A 15,912-nucleotide genomic window follows, 5' to 3' on the forward strand; every position below is an offset into this window, starting at 1 on the left:
TGAAGTCCATACCATTTACAAAGAAAAGTCTTCAGTTAGATGGCTTGTCTCTGCCACGTGAGGAGCTCTGTTTACCTCCATTGCATTAACGTCATTGCCGTATCACCTTACTTGGAGAGTTTGAAGGCTAGAAAGTCACAACCCTATTTTTAAAAGACTCTTGATTTTTCTCTACATTTACATAAAGTGCAAAAAACTAACAGTTCACGGCTCTTTTTAATTAGCAGTCTGGAGGGCCTTTACTTAATTAATCCTTCCATTTCGTTTTCTTTTCCTCCAAACTCAGTTTTAAAAGAGGTTCGCTGTCAGTGGAAGCTGTGTGACTTTGGCTCTAACAGTCTGAGAGGCAGCTGGATCCAAGGGATTAGAGATCATGATAGCTGAGCCTGTTACTTGGCAGAGGAAACTCGAAGGTAGGTCTTGACAAGTCAGAGCATGTGTGATCTCAGTGATAGCCGCTCTCCTGCTGTGCTTGCCTAGCAAATGAGACCAGTTCCCCTGAAAATTGTTCGGAAGGATGGATGGGTCTTATGTTTTATGCTTCAACAGATGACTGTGATTCAACAGAAATAAATTACTTCAAAACAAACACTTTTTGGAGTACTTCTAAAACTACTTAGAAACTGCTTTCAAAACACATTTTACTTTATAAAATCAATTAAGAAATTTTAGAATTGCATGTTGTTGTACACACATTTTACCCTTTCTAATATCTGTACCCATATGTAACTTTTTGCTCACTTTCATGCTTAAATCTTTCTCTAAGAGTTTTGAAATCCAGTTCTCTGATGAAATCTTCAGGGGAAGTGTGATATGGTAGAAAGAGTAAGAGGATGAGTCAGATGAACTTTGGCTCTGCCATTTATAAGGGTTTTAATTTAACCCCTCTTAACCTCAATTTTCATATCCATAAAATGGCAAGAATAATAGCTGCCTCACCTATTATTACAAAGCTCATATAGTAATACTTGGTAATAGATGTGAATAATTCAAGCCAGCATATGAGGTAGGTACTGTTACCCATTGCACAGAAGAGGGCACTAGGCCTGAAGTGCTTAGGCGACTTGCCCAAGGTCACTCACAACATACCACATTAATTTTATGCCCCACTGTACACTCCCAGGTCAGGCTCCCACTGACCCCACCCCTGACCTTGGCCTCTTGCTCGATGAGCTCACCTAGTCTCCTAACATCCCGGCTAACTCAGACTCCCCCAGGGTGAGGACCTGGCTTTGGCCTCACCTCCTTCATGCCAACTCACGAAGCAGCAGCTTCAGCATCCAGGTCCAAACTGACCCACTGACTGGCTTTTTCCACCACTTCCAGATTAGATGAAGCATTAAATGCATTGCTTTCCCGGCACAACCCAGAAATACGGGGTAATTAATACCCTGTGGGGCAAGCTCAGACAATGGGAGGCAGGTGACGGGAAGCAGCCAGTAGCTGAGTGCATCTTTCTTCCTTCCCACTAAAACAGTGCCACGTGGCACCTCCAGAGACCTCCTGTGTGGCCAGTTCAGCAACTCCCCACAATGTCTTTGCTTCTCCCCCTTCCTTTTCTCTCTCACTCTGCTGCCTTAGGATCGCAAGCCCCGATAAAGCAGCTGATGTGATCGTACTCTAGACCTTACTGCTCCATTTAGCAGCCATCAGCCCCAGGTGGCTATTTCAATTAATTACAATTAAATAAGATTTAAAGTTCAGTTTCTCAGTCACATGAGCCACATTTCAAGTGCTCAGTAGCCACATGTGGCTCGTGGCTGTAGTATTGGACAACACAGATATAGAGCACCTCCATCATCACAGAAAGTTCTATTGGACAGTGCTACTTTAAACCTTATCATGACCAATATTTCACACAGAATTTCTATTTTAAGCAATTTCCTTCTCTTACGGGCACGTGCAATTTTTCCAACTTACCGTGGTCTCTCCACATAAATACTTTGTTTGGACCTCCATTTGGACCTATAGTTACAGGATCCTGTACTTTTCTTACTGCCTTCCTCTTCCCCCCATGTCCTCATTACTCCTTTTACCTAGCTTAAGGGTTATGATCTTTTGCTTTATTCTTAATTATCTCACTCCTCTGTTTACTATAGTCACTTGATGTGCAGGATATCTTCTATTTTCCCCTCCAGATCTGCCTTCCATCCTTCTCTACCTCGCTTTGTGCCCTGGGAAGGTGACTTATATGGTCTACAGTCATCATGAACCCCTTTTTCTCTGAGTTCCATTTGAGCTCAGCCCATAGAATCCCAGAAGGAGGTCACAGAGAGGGAGGAAAGTGAGGTTAGGGTATTTATTACTCCAACGCCCTCCCTAAGAACTCACTATGGGCTGCATCCCTCATTGGAAGGATTCAACTCCTGAAAGGCCTTCAACTATTCTCCATTAAAGAAAGAAAGAAAGAAAGAAAGAAAGAAAGAAAGAAAGAAAGAAAGAGAGAAAGAAAGAGAGAAAGAAAGAAAGAAAGAAAGAAAGAAAACTCCCGGATTACTATTGGGCCCTGACAGACACCTGTGACCCAAACTGCCCATCATGAACGGGATGTTATATATTCCACCAAAATATCAAAATTGTACATGCACAGAAGACTTCTTATAAAATAGAAATGTTATGACCAGTCTTGTAAGCAGACCTGGAAACCACAAGGAAAGTGTAAGTAGGTGGCACAGATGCCCATCGTCCTACTGCCTTGTCACCCTTTCCTCAGTCTGCAGCAGTGCCTTGTAAGGAGTTCCATGGGGCCAGTTAATAGAGGAAAAATATAGGCTGGATTTATTGGTGGTCTGCCTGTTACACGATCACAGCTGGAAGTGGTGTCTGCCACACAAGCACTCTGCCAAAAGGTGGCCCAGAAAGCCAGCAGTGAAGAGACATTTCTATGGGCAGAACTCTGGATGCTGCACCTAGTTGTGTGCTTCATATGGAAGAAGAGGTAGCCTCAAGTGCAGAACTGTAGTGACACACAGACAGTGATGCTGTTGGTCAGAGACTTGGAAAAATTAATTCTGGAAAATCAGTGGCAAGATCTCAGTGCTTCTGCCAGTTCCATCGGTTTTTGAGCTCTTGAAATACCTTATCCATCACCAACATATCCCTAAGACTTGGGGATGCATTTTATGGCAAAAGAAGTGGAGCAATAGACTCAGCGTCTGTGAACTTCACTGATCTCTCCACAGGCTCCACTACATAGAAGTGGTTGGTGTAATAGCTCCGTGGGATGCCTGCTGAAGGCTTAGCAGTGACATCAGCTGGAAGATATCACCCTGTGAAGTTGGGCTGCTGATCTATAAACTGAGGTATACTTTTAACCAGTGACCGATATATGGTATCTTCTTTTTCCTAGTCAGAATGCATGAGCCTGGGAACCAAGGACTGGAGCTGGGAGTGGTCCCTTTATTACACCATACACTTGAAGAATTTTTGCTTTTTGTCCCTGTGACCTTGGCCTCTTTGGATTTAGAGATCCTGATGCCCAAGGAAGCAACAGAGAATGAGACTACTATGCTGACTGGGGTCATTGATCCTGATTACCAGGAAGATATTGGGTTGCTGATACACAAAGAAGGCAGAGAACTATATGTGGAGCCCAAAGAATTCACTGGGTGTCTCCTAGTACTCACTTGGCCAGTTGTCCCAGGCAATGGGAAACTGTAGGAACGGAATAAAACAAGACCACTAAGGACTCCGATCTGATAGGGATGAAGGTTTGAGTTACCCTATGAGGTCAAGAACTCCATCCAGCTGAGGTGCTATCAGAGGGTAAGAGAAACGTGAAGTGAATGTGAAAGAAAGCAGCTGTGATTACCACCTGCTTATACCTCATGGCCAGTCACAGAAGAAGGGATGGTAACATTTTATAAGAGTTAATTACTTTTCTACTTCCCTTCCCCCCTTATCCTGGCCATCCGATATGAAGAACGCTAGTGTTGGCTAATGTTTTAGGTCTCAGGTGGGACTATGACTGCATAGACATTTTCCCGTGATGATCTAGAAGCTGAAGGACTTTGAATGTCACCTGTGATAGGGAGACTAATTTTCACCTGCATGAAGAGCAAGAGTCAGCCCTGGAGGAGAAAGGGGGTGGACCCTGCAGAATACCCTTCTATTGGCCTCTCCAGATCCAACCTCCAGGCTTCTCTCCCCTGCTCTGTCCTAGAGGCTGACCTTTATGGACAGCATTAAAGGCCCCCCTGCCTTCTGCTGCTGACTATGTTCAATGTATGGGGAGCATCTACAAGGTCAGAGGGAGGGAGAAGAGTGAGGTTGAAATGTTTATTCCCAGGCTCCCTCTCTGGGGGTTGCTGCCTGGCTGATGGCCGTTTTAGTTACCTATCACAAGACTTACTTAGAACAACCACCGTTTTATTTTCTATGACTCTGTGAGCTAACTAAAGCTCAGCTGAATGGTTCTTCTGCTGGTCTCCTGAGTGGTCTCTCATAAAACTGTAATCATATGATGACTGGAGTGGAATGTCCAAGATGCCTTCACTCTCATGCCTGGTACCTGGGTGGGGACAATAAGAAGGCTGGACTCCACTGGGGTTTGAGGAAAGTGATATTTCTCTCTCTCCCCAGTAGTCCCAGAGACTTGCCCTCTGTGTGCCTCCTCCATAAGGTCTTTCCACATGGTCTCTCCAGCAGAGTAGCTGGGCCTGGTGACTCAAGGGCTCCCAAAATTGCAAAAGTAGAATTTCACAAACCTTCTTGAGGTTCAAGGCCTGGAATTGGCACAGGAGCACTCTCATCATCTTTTAAACTGTACCTTTATTAAGTCAGTCTAAAATTATTTCAGTTTGATTGTGTCAACTGTTTTCTATTGGGATCACGGAGAGGTTTTTACTCAGCTCAGCTCTCCACTTTCTCCATGTCTGCGTGGAGAAGAATACACCACCAGAGAAATGATTCTCATTTAAATTTTCAATCACAAACCTCGAGTTGACCTTCCACTGCCCCACAATTCTACCCCTTCCCCTAGTCTATTCACTCTCCCATTTTCTCATACAACTGTTTCAGAGCCCCCCCCTCCTCTGCTCCACTCTTACTGTGCACTTCACTCTTAATTCACTGAGAATAGATGTGGATTTCCACAACTTTCTGTCAACAAACCTACCAACCTTTTAGCCTTGTACTTGAGGGTCTTTACTCTTGCTGTCCCCTCTGCCTAGAATCCTCTTCCCTACTATTCTCCCTGGACACTCCCTCTTATCACTCTTGACTCTCCTCAAATTGTACTGCCTTGACAGGCTTCTAGGTCACCTTCTGCCCTAGTCCCTCCCCCTCACTCACCCATCACACTTTTCCCTCTTACCCTGAATTATTCTTTACTCTTCTTTATAGTGCTGTCACTACTGTCCTTACTTATTGTCTTTTTTCACCACTGGAATTTAATAAGCTTCATGAATGCAGGAGGTTTATTTTCTTTACCATTCTTTCTGTGGCACCTAGAATAGGACCACACTTAGGTGTTGCCTGGTTTGTTGAATGACTGAATAACTAATCTAGGAGGGATTTGAACTTGGTTCCAAATTCTGTATTCTACTTGGAGAAAATGGCTTAACATTATTTCATCATAGGGTATTATTATTATTATATTATTATTATTATATTATTCACTGCTGCTGGCTAGCGGCAGCTCACACATTGGATGTAGTCAAACTTCTGCACTGAGCTCTCTCATTGCTGTGCAGGAGCTCGTTTGCATCGCTGACAAAAGCCAACCATGTGCCTCTCTTCCCAACACTGCATTCAGCAACTTTAGGTTGTTAGCTTGAAATTCATCATTGTGGGAATATTTGCACCATGCAAATGGTCATACATTACAAATCTCGGGGTATTTTTTTCTCCCAGATTGTTAAATATTTATGGGCAAACCACCAACTCTCATCTTTGTGCCACTGTTTTCCCGATGGTCTATGATGGAGAAGAAGGTGGTGTTCAAGAAGTTAAGGTTCCCACTTAAGAACCATCTGAGAGACACAGAGATAAAAATATCAGCTTCTTTGGTGATGAGGCTGAACTGAAAACTGTAACTTGATCAATAACTACAATTGGGCTCTTTAAATCTCCTTCCATAATTGAGCTTAAATCCCCTCCTTTTCAATGATAATTCTCATTCCAGGAAGTTTATACAAGTGTAATTAGATTGCGAGCACTGAAGACAGGCTGCTTCAAAAGAGAGGGGAGTAGTCACACATGTTCATTTCTTCAATCTCCCCAATAAGATTGGCTATTGCTCCTCGTATAAGAATTAGTGACGGAGGGAACAGAGACAAAGAAGAAACAAGAGTTCTAATGTCAGCGGTGTTAAATTTTGGTTGTGTGTTAGAAAGTAATATGATTTTGGTTTTTTACAGTTTTACTGAGGTATAATTGACATACAATAAACTATCCAAATTAAAAATGTATTACTAGATAAGTTTAAACATAGCTATATAGCCATGAAACTACCACCCCAATCAGGATAATGAACCTATCCATCACCCTTAAAAGTTTTCTCTTGCCCCTCCCCTCCCTATCCTGTCCACAGGCAACAACTAATCTGCTTACTGTCTACTACAGATTGAACTCTATATAATGAAATCACAAAGCATGTACTTTTTTATCAGCATAATTATTTGGAAATGTATCTGTTATTGCATTATAAGTAGTTCATTCCTTTTTATTGCTGAGTAGCATTACATTGTATAGGTACACATAGTCTGTTCACTCATTCATCCCTTGATGAACATTTGGGTTCTTTCCAGCTTGGGGTTATTAGAAATACAGCTGTTAAGCACATTCATGTACAAGTCTTTGAATGGTCACATGCTTTTATTTCTCTTGGGTAACCATTTAGTTGTGGAAATGCTAGATCATGTTTAACTTTTTAAGAAACTGCCAAACTATTTTTCAAAGTGGTTGTACCATTTTACACCCTTACTAGCATTTTACACCCTTACTAGTGTAGGAGAGTTTCAGCTGTTCTACATCCTTGTCAATACTTGCTATGGTCAGTCTTTTTAAATTTAGCTATTCTAATAGGTGTTTGGAGGTATCTCGTGGTAATCATTTGCATTTCCCTAAAAAGTAAGATGTTAATCACCTTTTCAGGTGTTTATTTGACATTAAATGTCTTCTGGTGAAATGTCTTTTCACCCATTTTTTATTGATTTGTTTTATTATTGAGTTTTTGCTTGTTTGTTTGTTTTTTAATTGGGGAATTGAGGAGGAGGACCAGCCAAGTAGTTGTTCTTCAACTTAGTTGTGGAGGGCATCAGTTGCCATCTGGCTGCCTGTCGACAGCTTGTGGCCTCTAAGCTCAAGGTGCTGTGTTACAATCTTAGTTGTGGGTGACCATAGCTACCATCCCCTGCAGGAGTCGAACCAGCAGACTTGTTAAGAGTGCACGCTCTATCCCCTGAGCCATCTGGGCGGCAGCTCAGCTCAAGTGCTGAGTTCAGTCTAAGTTGTGGGCAGGCGTCGAACAGGCAGTCTTGTTAGGAGCCTGTGCTCTCAGCAGCTGAGCCATCCTGCTACCTGTTGGCAGTTCAGCAGCTGCTCAGCTTGGGCGCAGCGTCACTGGCCCATGTGGGAATCGAGCTGGCGACCCTGTTGCTCAGAGCTCATGCTCTTAAGCTAACTCTTAACCAACTGAGCCACTCAGCCGGCCCTATTATTGAGTTTTGAGAGTTCTTTATATATTTTAGACACATGACATTTATCAGATAATGAGATTTGCAAATATTTTCTGCAGTGTGGCTCACCTTTTATTTCTCTTAACAGTGTCTTTTAAAAAGCAGTTCTTAATTTTTATAAAGTTCAATTTATCCAATCTTTCTTTTATGGATCATGCTTTTGGTGTCATATCTAAGAGCATTTTTTATCTTATTTAGACTAACCAGAAAGATTTTCTCCTATGTTTTCTTCTACAAGTTTTATAGTTTCTATTTTACATTCAGGTTCATTACCCATTTTGAGTTGTCTTTTGTGTGTAATGGTATGAAATGTATGGTCTTAATTCATCTTTTTGTATGTGGATATCCAATTGTCCCAGCCCCATGTGTTGAAAAGACTGAATTGTCTTGGTGAAAATTAGGTGACTATACATATATATATATATATATATATATATATACATGTATATGTATATATGTGGGTCTATTTCTGAAGTCTCTAATCTGCCCCAATGACCTATATGTCTATATCCCTACACCAGCACCACATTATTGTGGCTTTGTAATGAGTACTGAAGTCAGCTAGTGGAAGTCCTCCAACTTTGCTGTTATTTTTCAAAGTTGTTTTGGCCATTGTATATCTTATGCATTTCCAGATGGATTTTAAAATCATCTTGGCATTTTCTACAAAAGCTTGCTGGGATTTTTATTGGATTGAATTGACTCTATAGATCAATTTGGCAGGAATTGACTTTTAACAATATTGAGTCTTCTGATTCATGAATATGGTACATAATGTTTTTAGTAAATTGCATAGCCTCATGACCCTTTACCCCTAAATTTTTTGGTGTTTATTTCCTAAGAATAAGAATATTCTCTTATATTTCCATAGTACAGTTATCACTTTAGCATATTTTACATAGATGCTTTTACCTTATCTAATGTCTGTATCCCAATTTTATCAATTGACCCAGTAATGTTATATAATTTTTTCCCTCTAGTATAGTTCCCGACTAGGATCACATGTTATATTAGTTGTCATGTCTCTTTAATCTCCTTTAATCTGGAACAGTTCATCATCAGCCTTTCTTCATCTTTTATGACACTGATATTTTTAGAGAATGTACCCTCTTTCTTTTCTTTTACAGTCCCCTTTTTAAAAGAATGCTACGTTAGTGTGAAACAACAGTAATGCTGAATTCCCATATTTAGTTTTTAGAAAGTGGAAGTAATTAAAGGTAATTTTAAAAATAATTTTTACTACTCAGAGCAAAGAAGTCCACTTTACCAAATAGATTACTAAGAAGGCCTGTGTAACACAGTTGTTTCCTTGAATTACATGTGGAATAGAATAGCAATGTTTCACTGATCTGATTACAAAGAATTCTATGTAGTATTTTTCAAAACAAGTACTTTCTCAGGTGCCTCTTCATGAAATAGTCACTTTTAAAAATAAAACTAATATATATGCGTATATGACATTGTGACGGAGAATGAAAGGGCTTGTCAGTATCTGGTTCTCCTCTCCTTTTCAGACATGAGGGGTGACTATATATATCCTAGCTCTTTTGCCATTAAGCAAGAGATGTGGCTAGTTCTTGCCAATGAAATGTGAACGTAAGTGATGTGTCACTTCTGAATGAGATGGTGACCTTGGAAGCCTCAAATTGAGAGGGCAGCATTTCTAGGTAGAAAAAGCCTGATTGTTGAGTCACCAGATGGAGGAGCACTTTGGCTCACCTGCATCAAATTCTGTGACGGTGAGAACTAAACTTTTTAAACTGTGTGCTAAGTCACTGAGATTTCAGGGGTGTTAGCGCATCCTATCCTATCCTATCCTATCCTATCCCATCCTGACTAATATAATTATGTACTATTTGATTTGAGTTGGAAAAGATAACTGAACAGTAGTTGATTCCTGAAATATCTTTTTCAAGTCACATCACCCCCATGTTAGGCACTTCATGGAAAGTTGATTTTTGAGCCATCAAACAAAATAGATAACTATATCCTAGGGCTAGAAGCAAAGGGATAAATGGTTAAGTACAAGACAGCTTCCTTGTCTTGGAGATGTATCATGTGGATGTTTTAAGCTGCAAATGTCAGAAAGCCTAAATAAAGTTGGTTTAGAAATAAGAAAATGCACTATCTTGCATTACTAAAAGTCTCAACTAAGGTACAGAATGCTTCAGGATTGGGCAGTTCGAGAGCTCAACGTGCTACCAAAGACCGGAATTCTTTCTCTCTTTCTCTCCTGAAACCCTTGGCATTGACTTCATCCTTGGGCTCATAAAAATATAGCAGCAGCAATTCTAGCATCTGCATTCTTAAAAGGAAATTTCAAGAAAAATATGGATAACCTCTTTTACAGCTCTCTCCGTTAGGAATTAGGGAAGTTTTCCCAGAAGCCTCCTAATAGGCTTCCCCTTGTGTCTCCTTGGCCAGAATTGAGTCACAGGATCACTCCTAACTGATCTATGACAAGGGGTAGCAGGATTATCTATGGAAAGATCAGGCCAACTCTTAGACCTGGAGATTTGAAGGAGAGGGGTATTCTTGTGAACAAAATCTGGGTGCTGTTAGGAAGGAAGAACTATGGCTGAAGGCTGGATAGAGGCTGACGGTGTGGCCCACAGTAGGGAATGATGAAATGAAGCTCACTCACGGCCACCTCTTAGATGGGCTTTTTCAGTAAATAAGAGCCTTGGGTAGGACTGATAAGAAGAAAACAAATCATTAAAGAATTCCTGGTCATGCTGCTTCCCCCTGGTCATGGCGCTCAAATTTAGATCATCTATAGCTTACCTAATTGATTAGGCTATTTATAAAATAACTATTTATAGGGTGCCAGATTTTCCAGTTAAAAAAAAAAAAGCCCTAAAATACTTCTTGTGAAAACCAGTATTTATATGTTGGTAACTAATTTAAAAGTGAAAAACACCAGCAGCAACAAAACTATGCAGGCTAAACAAATGCAACTTCCAACTGAATTCTAATCATATTCACCAATTTGGGACCTTGGGACATGAAAAGCTCAAGAGTCCCTTTCAGCTCTAACAGTTAATGATTCCATGGTACCCCAACAGTGTTTGTACTACACTGTCATTGGTCATTCATGGTAAGCCATTCGAATAGATGAAAATCTTTAGTACTACTTTAACAAGCCTAACTGTATTTCGCCATTCACCCATTGATATTTTCATTTATTAAATCACTCAACAAGCAAGCATTTGTATAGTGCCAATTATATGCAAAGCATTGTTAAAGTGAGGTAGACATAAAAGAAAGAAAAGAACCTGGGGGTTTGAGGGAGAAAGACCGGGACTTCCTTATAAGAAGGCGAGCTCAGTCGTTTCTCACCTTTGCTCCACCAACAGGTCTTAGAGGAGAGGACTCTGCAGCCTGGCTCAGGGCCTTGGTGTTCGCCCTTCCCAGGGGTGAGTAAACTTGTCCATTGTGGGTCCCCTGGACAGTCAGGATGTGACTGCCTACTCTTCCATCTGAAGAAAAGACAAATGGAAATAAAGGAAAGAAAAATAAAATAAAATTTAAAAATAAAGGAAAGGAAAAGAACTTACTGCTTAAAGTGGATTCCTGTGGTTATTGCAAGACTAAGGCAATAGGTGATATTTGTTAAGGAGGGTAAAAAAAAAAAAGCCAATCTAGGATTTTCTTTAAAAAGAAAATAAAAGGCACAGGAAAATGTGCATTGTGTCATACCTTTGTGTGGAAAATGCATAGAACACCTCTCAAAGAGAACACACATGTAAAAACTGACATTTGAATTCTACTTAATTTCTACCATTAACAGAAAGAGAGCTGAGAAGAAATTAAGTTCTTAATAAACTAAGAAAGTTAAAATATCACAACACTAAAGCAAAGGAAAATAATAAATTACTCTTTTAAACTCATTTTAAACCATTTAATGTAAAATTTTTAATAAAAATTACCATTTTATGAGAATTACAAAGATTAAAAAAATTATAACATCCAAAGTTGTTCATGTAATACAGAATGGTATCAAGAGTTTTAAAGATGATATTAGTATTTATGCAGAGGAAATCATTTAACATGTGTAAAAAGATTTAAGAGGAAGGATGATTATCATAATATAATTTTTAGAAACCTGAAAGCAGGCTAAATAACTACCAATAGGGAACTGGTTAAACAAGTGGCATAAATTTGTTACTATCTAGTCATTAACCATGACTCATTTATTCTCATAGAAAGCTGTCCCAAGCAAGCATGCTTTGGTTTACACATGAGTTGCATCTTCTAACAGCTAAGGTTATGCGGCAATGGAATGAGCCACCTGGGGCATTCTAGCAAAACGTGTCATGTGTCACACAGGTCCATGGGCAATAGGATAGGGAACGTACGAGCAGGAACCAGGCAGATCACACAGCCTGGGGAAGTGGTTAAGCCCCAAAAGGTTAGTCACAGAACAGACCATGATACAAATACCATAGGTCCAGACCCACAGGGCCTGAGCCATGTTATGTAATTTTAAATTGCCCAATAGCCAGATTTGAAAAGGGCAAATAAACAAATAAAATTTATTTTAATAATATATTTTATATAACCCAATATGCCCATAATATTATCATGTCAACATTCAATCAGCATATATATGTAATTACTAACGAGATATTCTAGATTCTTCCTATGTTTCCAGGGTCTGGTGTGTTCCGCACTTACAGCACATTCCACATGAGCCACACATTTCCAGTGCTCGGTGGCCTCCTGTGGCTTGTGGCTACTGTGCCGGGCAGCCCTGCTCTAGAGCCTGTGAGCATCAGCACTCACAACACTAGTGACCAGCGTTAGTGAACTCGTAGGTTATTTTGTTCTCTGCCTCTTTTGTGAGTCTTGCTGGGCAAGGAAGCACCTGGGTACTCAAATGAAAAGTCTACCTGAACATAGGTCCAAGGCAGATAGCTGCAAAAGTCGACATCTAAGATAATGTCCCTGAGGGAGCATGTGGGAAAGGGATTCCTGCCCTGGGGAAGAAGTTGGATTTCACTGTCCTTCCCAACCCTGGGTCCCTGAACTTAGGGTGGGTTTCAGTCCCCTGACCTGACTGTTTATAACAGAAACGGCAAGTGCTCACTTTCAGGTTATTCCTATTAATGTCGAGTGCATGGCCGTGTGCCATGCCTACCCTAGACAGAAAGACAGACAGACACAAATAAAGACAAAGAGTGTCGCAGCTGAGCAAAGCCACCCAAATACCTCACAATTGTTTATGTGGATAGCTTTTCTTTTGTCTGAATATAAATGATTCTGGGAATATGTAGATATCAGATTATATATGCTTTTATGACCTTATAAGTTCCTTGAGATTTTTATTTTAATGTTATGGGCATAATTTAAAATTGCTCAGCAACGAGTCTTACTGAAACCTCAGAAACACTAGACTGATGGAAGCTAAAATGGGTCCAGGAAAGAGCTGGGAAATTTACTCTATGACGTGTTTCCTGGGATGGGAGCCAGGAGGCTCATATTCACACACCCTGGCTGGTGCTCAGATCTGAGAAGGTGCTGGGTTAGAGCAGTGGCAGCAGAAATGCAGACACTTATTGTGTGGACAAAGGGTATCATAACGATGAGTCACAAATCTATGAAGCAATTCCTAAGTCTTGGCTTGACTATCAGTCACCTAGAGATCTTGTTTAAAATGCACGATTCTTACCTCAGCCTTTGGAGAGTCTAATGCAGCAAGTCCAGGGCTGGACCGGAGGAGTCTGGAAGTAAGCAGTGTCTTAGAAGCTCCTGATGCAGTTGGTCCCTGGAGAATATTGGTATTTCTGGCAACACTTCCAGGCACAAGGATCAGGGTCTGGCCCCTCACTCGCCAGGAGCAGGAGGGTACATGCCAGGGCCCCAAGAGCAGCCAGTCTGTGAGGAGCTGGGACATGAAGCACAAAATGAAGTGAATGCCTGTTTATACTGTGTGAGCTGTGGAGATGGGAGGTAGAGGAAAGGGCAGGGGGATTCCAGAGAGCGAGCCACCTGGACTGCCAGCACAGAAAATGTGAGGGTCCTGGTCGACGGCTGCCTTTCCCTGTTAGGACTGACAACCATTGCCAACACCAAAGACTTGGCAGTTCCACCAAGTTAGTTTATTAGTGCTTCCTCTCTGAACCTGCCTGAAGTCCATATTATCAACGTGGAATCTCACAACTGCTACTTGGCAGTCACAGCGTTAGCTGTAAAAGCAAAAATCCAGAAGCAGGTAACACAGGATTCAAAGGCAAAAACTGGATTATTTGGTGTGAGAGGTTGAAACACTGGCGTTCTAAGGCGAGTGATGCCTTACTTGTGAAGAGTCACCAGAGGGCGCCAGAGCATCCTTCTCCAAAAGAAGTTTCTGTTGAACAAAACCTGTTAGGCTTCAATTAAATAAAACACTTGCCCCAAGCGACAGTTCTCACTGAAGTACCCTAAAGACAGAAGAGTGGACAGGTGGCCCTTGAAAAAGACTTCTGAGGCATGCAATTTAGTTGACGTCATCAGTGTTATGTTAAAAATTGGTGTGACTTTCCACCGAATCTCCTGATGCATCCTGGTTTGTTTTAATGTAGCAGACAATGTTTTACATTTCTTACACTGGATAAACAAGAAGCGCCTAAGGGCGCCGTGTTGGTCTCTGGCACACACTGGCGCCGACGCACAAGTCCTGGATTCTTGCAAGCTGCAACTTGGAACACGCTGCGGAGCTCGAATCGCCCCACCTGCTGTGGCACCTCCTACAAGCCTCGACTCTGAACTTGGAACCCGGGCTGTCAAGGCTGATGACCTCGGAGAGCTTCCATTCCACTGTCCTCGTTTTACACAGGGGAAACTGAGGCTCAGAGGGGCACAGGAACCTGCTTAGAGTCACTCTTCAGGTTAGTCTTGTAGCAGAGGCGAAACTGCTTTTTCCGAACTGACGCCGGAGTCCCCAACAGGAATGGGACTCGGTCCACTATGTTCTAAAGCCTAAACAAGGATATGAAAGAGTCTGACACTCAGGAAACTGGGTTCAAAGTGCAAAAACAATCCAGCCTCTTGCGGGAGGTGGGGTGTGGGGTAGGGAGGCAGCTCAGAGCAACTCTCCGGCAAATTTCCGTGAAGTGCTGCCACCCCCTGTTCAACTAAGAAATTAAATTCGAACTTTGCTGTCAAGTTAGCTTTTCCATTAAAATATTTTGTAAAAAAAAACCTGGCATTAGCACTTGCTATATTTCTATCATAATACTTTTTTTCCTAATACATTTGCTTGGCATTTCCGAACTCCATGATCATCATTAGAAAGTACAAAGACACAAGTATGAAGAGACACGAAAATTTCAAACCCAATTACTGAGAAATTAAATAAAAAACTTCAGTTTCTTGCAGATTCAGCCTTTATGAGTGTGAATGTCTTTGGATCTGGAATATTTTATAATATGCATTTGCTACATAATCATGGACTCACAAAACATATTCTGAATTAAAATAATAGCAAACATTGTAGTGTTTACTATATGCTGTATCCATATTTTATTTGGATGAAGTATTTTATGGATCAAGTACCTTATGGAAATACAGTATCCATATTTTATGTGGATGAATTTATTTAGTCCTCATGGTAACATCCCAAAGTAGGTGCCATTATCATCCCCATTTTACATATAAAGAAATTGAGGCATGGAGATATTGAGTAATTAGCCCAAGTCAGACAGCAAACACATGGTGAACTGAGAGCCTAACCCATGGCATCTGGCCTAGCCACCTGTGATCTTCACCACAAGGCCAGTGGTTCTCAAAGTATGGCCCCCAGACCAGCACCATCATGATGTGGAAACTTGATAGGAATGCAAGTTCTCAGGCTCCACCCCAGACCTCTGAGTGAGAAACTCTGGGAATGTTAACGAGCAGAGTTTTAACCAGCCCTCCAGGTGATTCTGCCACAGGCCGAAGTTCAACAAACACTGACCTAGGCTATGCTACTCCAATTGTTCGATTATTTAAATAAAAGCAACTCTGGGTCTAGACCTATCCTGGAGATATAATTACACTGTTATTTATGTTACTCTGTGGAATTATGGCATATTCAAAAGACATTGTCCAGGACTTAAGGAAAAATCTATTCTGGAAGATAATGCTTACATAATTAAGATCCTTAAAAAAGTTAGCTGCACTTCCCAAACTCATTAAAACCCCTGGTGACGGTCAGGGGTTCTCTGTTCATCATAAGTTGAGTCTTGTTTGGGATGACAACCCACTTCTG

At 41.2% G+C, this 15,912-nt stretch overlaps 1 long non-coding RNA gene across 1 annotated transcript; it reads right to left on the reverse strand.

Moving 5' to 3' along the window:
• Positions 1-441: 441 nt before the first annotated feature.
• On the reverse strand, positions 442-14,649 carry LOC109388807 (uncharacterized). Its single transcript, XR_002125260.1, has 3 exons — positions 13,351-14,649; positions 11,019-11,158; positions 442-553 (listed from the first exon to the last, which is right to left on the reverse strand). It is a non-coding gene; the product is annotated as an uncharacterized LOC109388807 (long non-coding RNA).
• Between the last annotated feature and the right edge of the window lie 1,263 nt (positions 14,650-15,912).

This window comes from Hipposideros armiger, unplaced genomic scaffold, assembly GCF_001890085.2.
Source record: "Hipposideros armiger isolate ML-2016 unplaced genomic scaffold, ASM189008v1 scaffold_208, whole genome shotgun sequence".
NCBI lineage: Eukaryota > Metazoa > Chordata > Mammalia > Chiroptera > Hipposideridae > Hipposideros > Hipposideros armiger.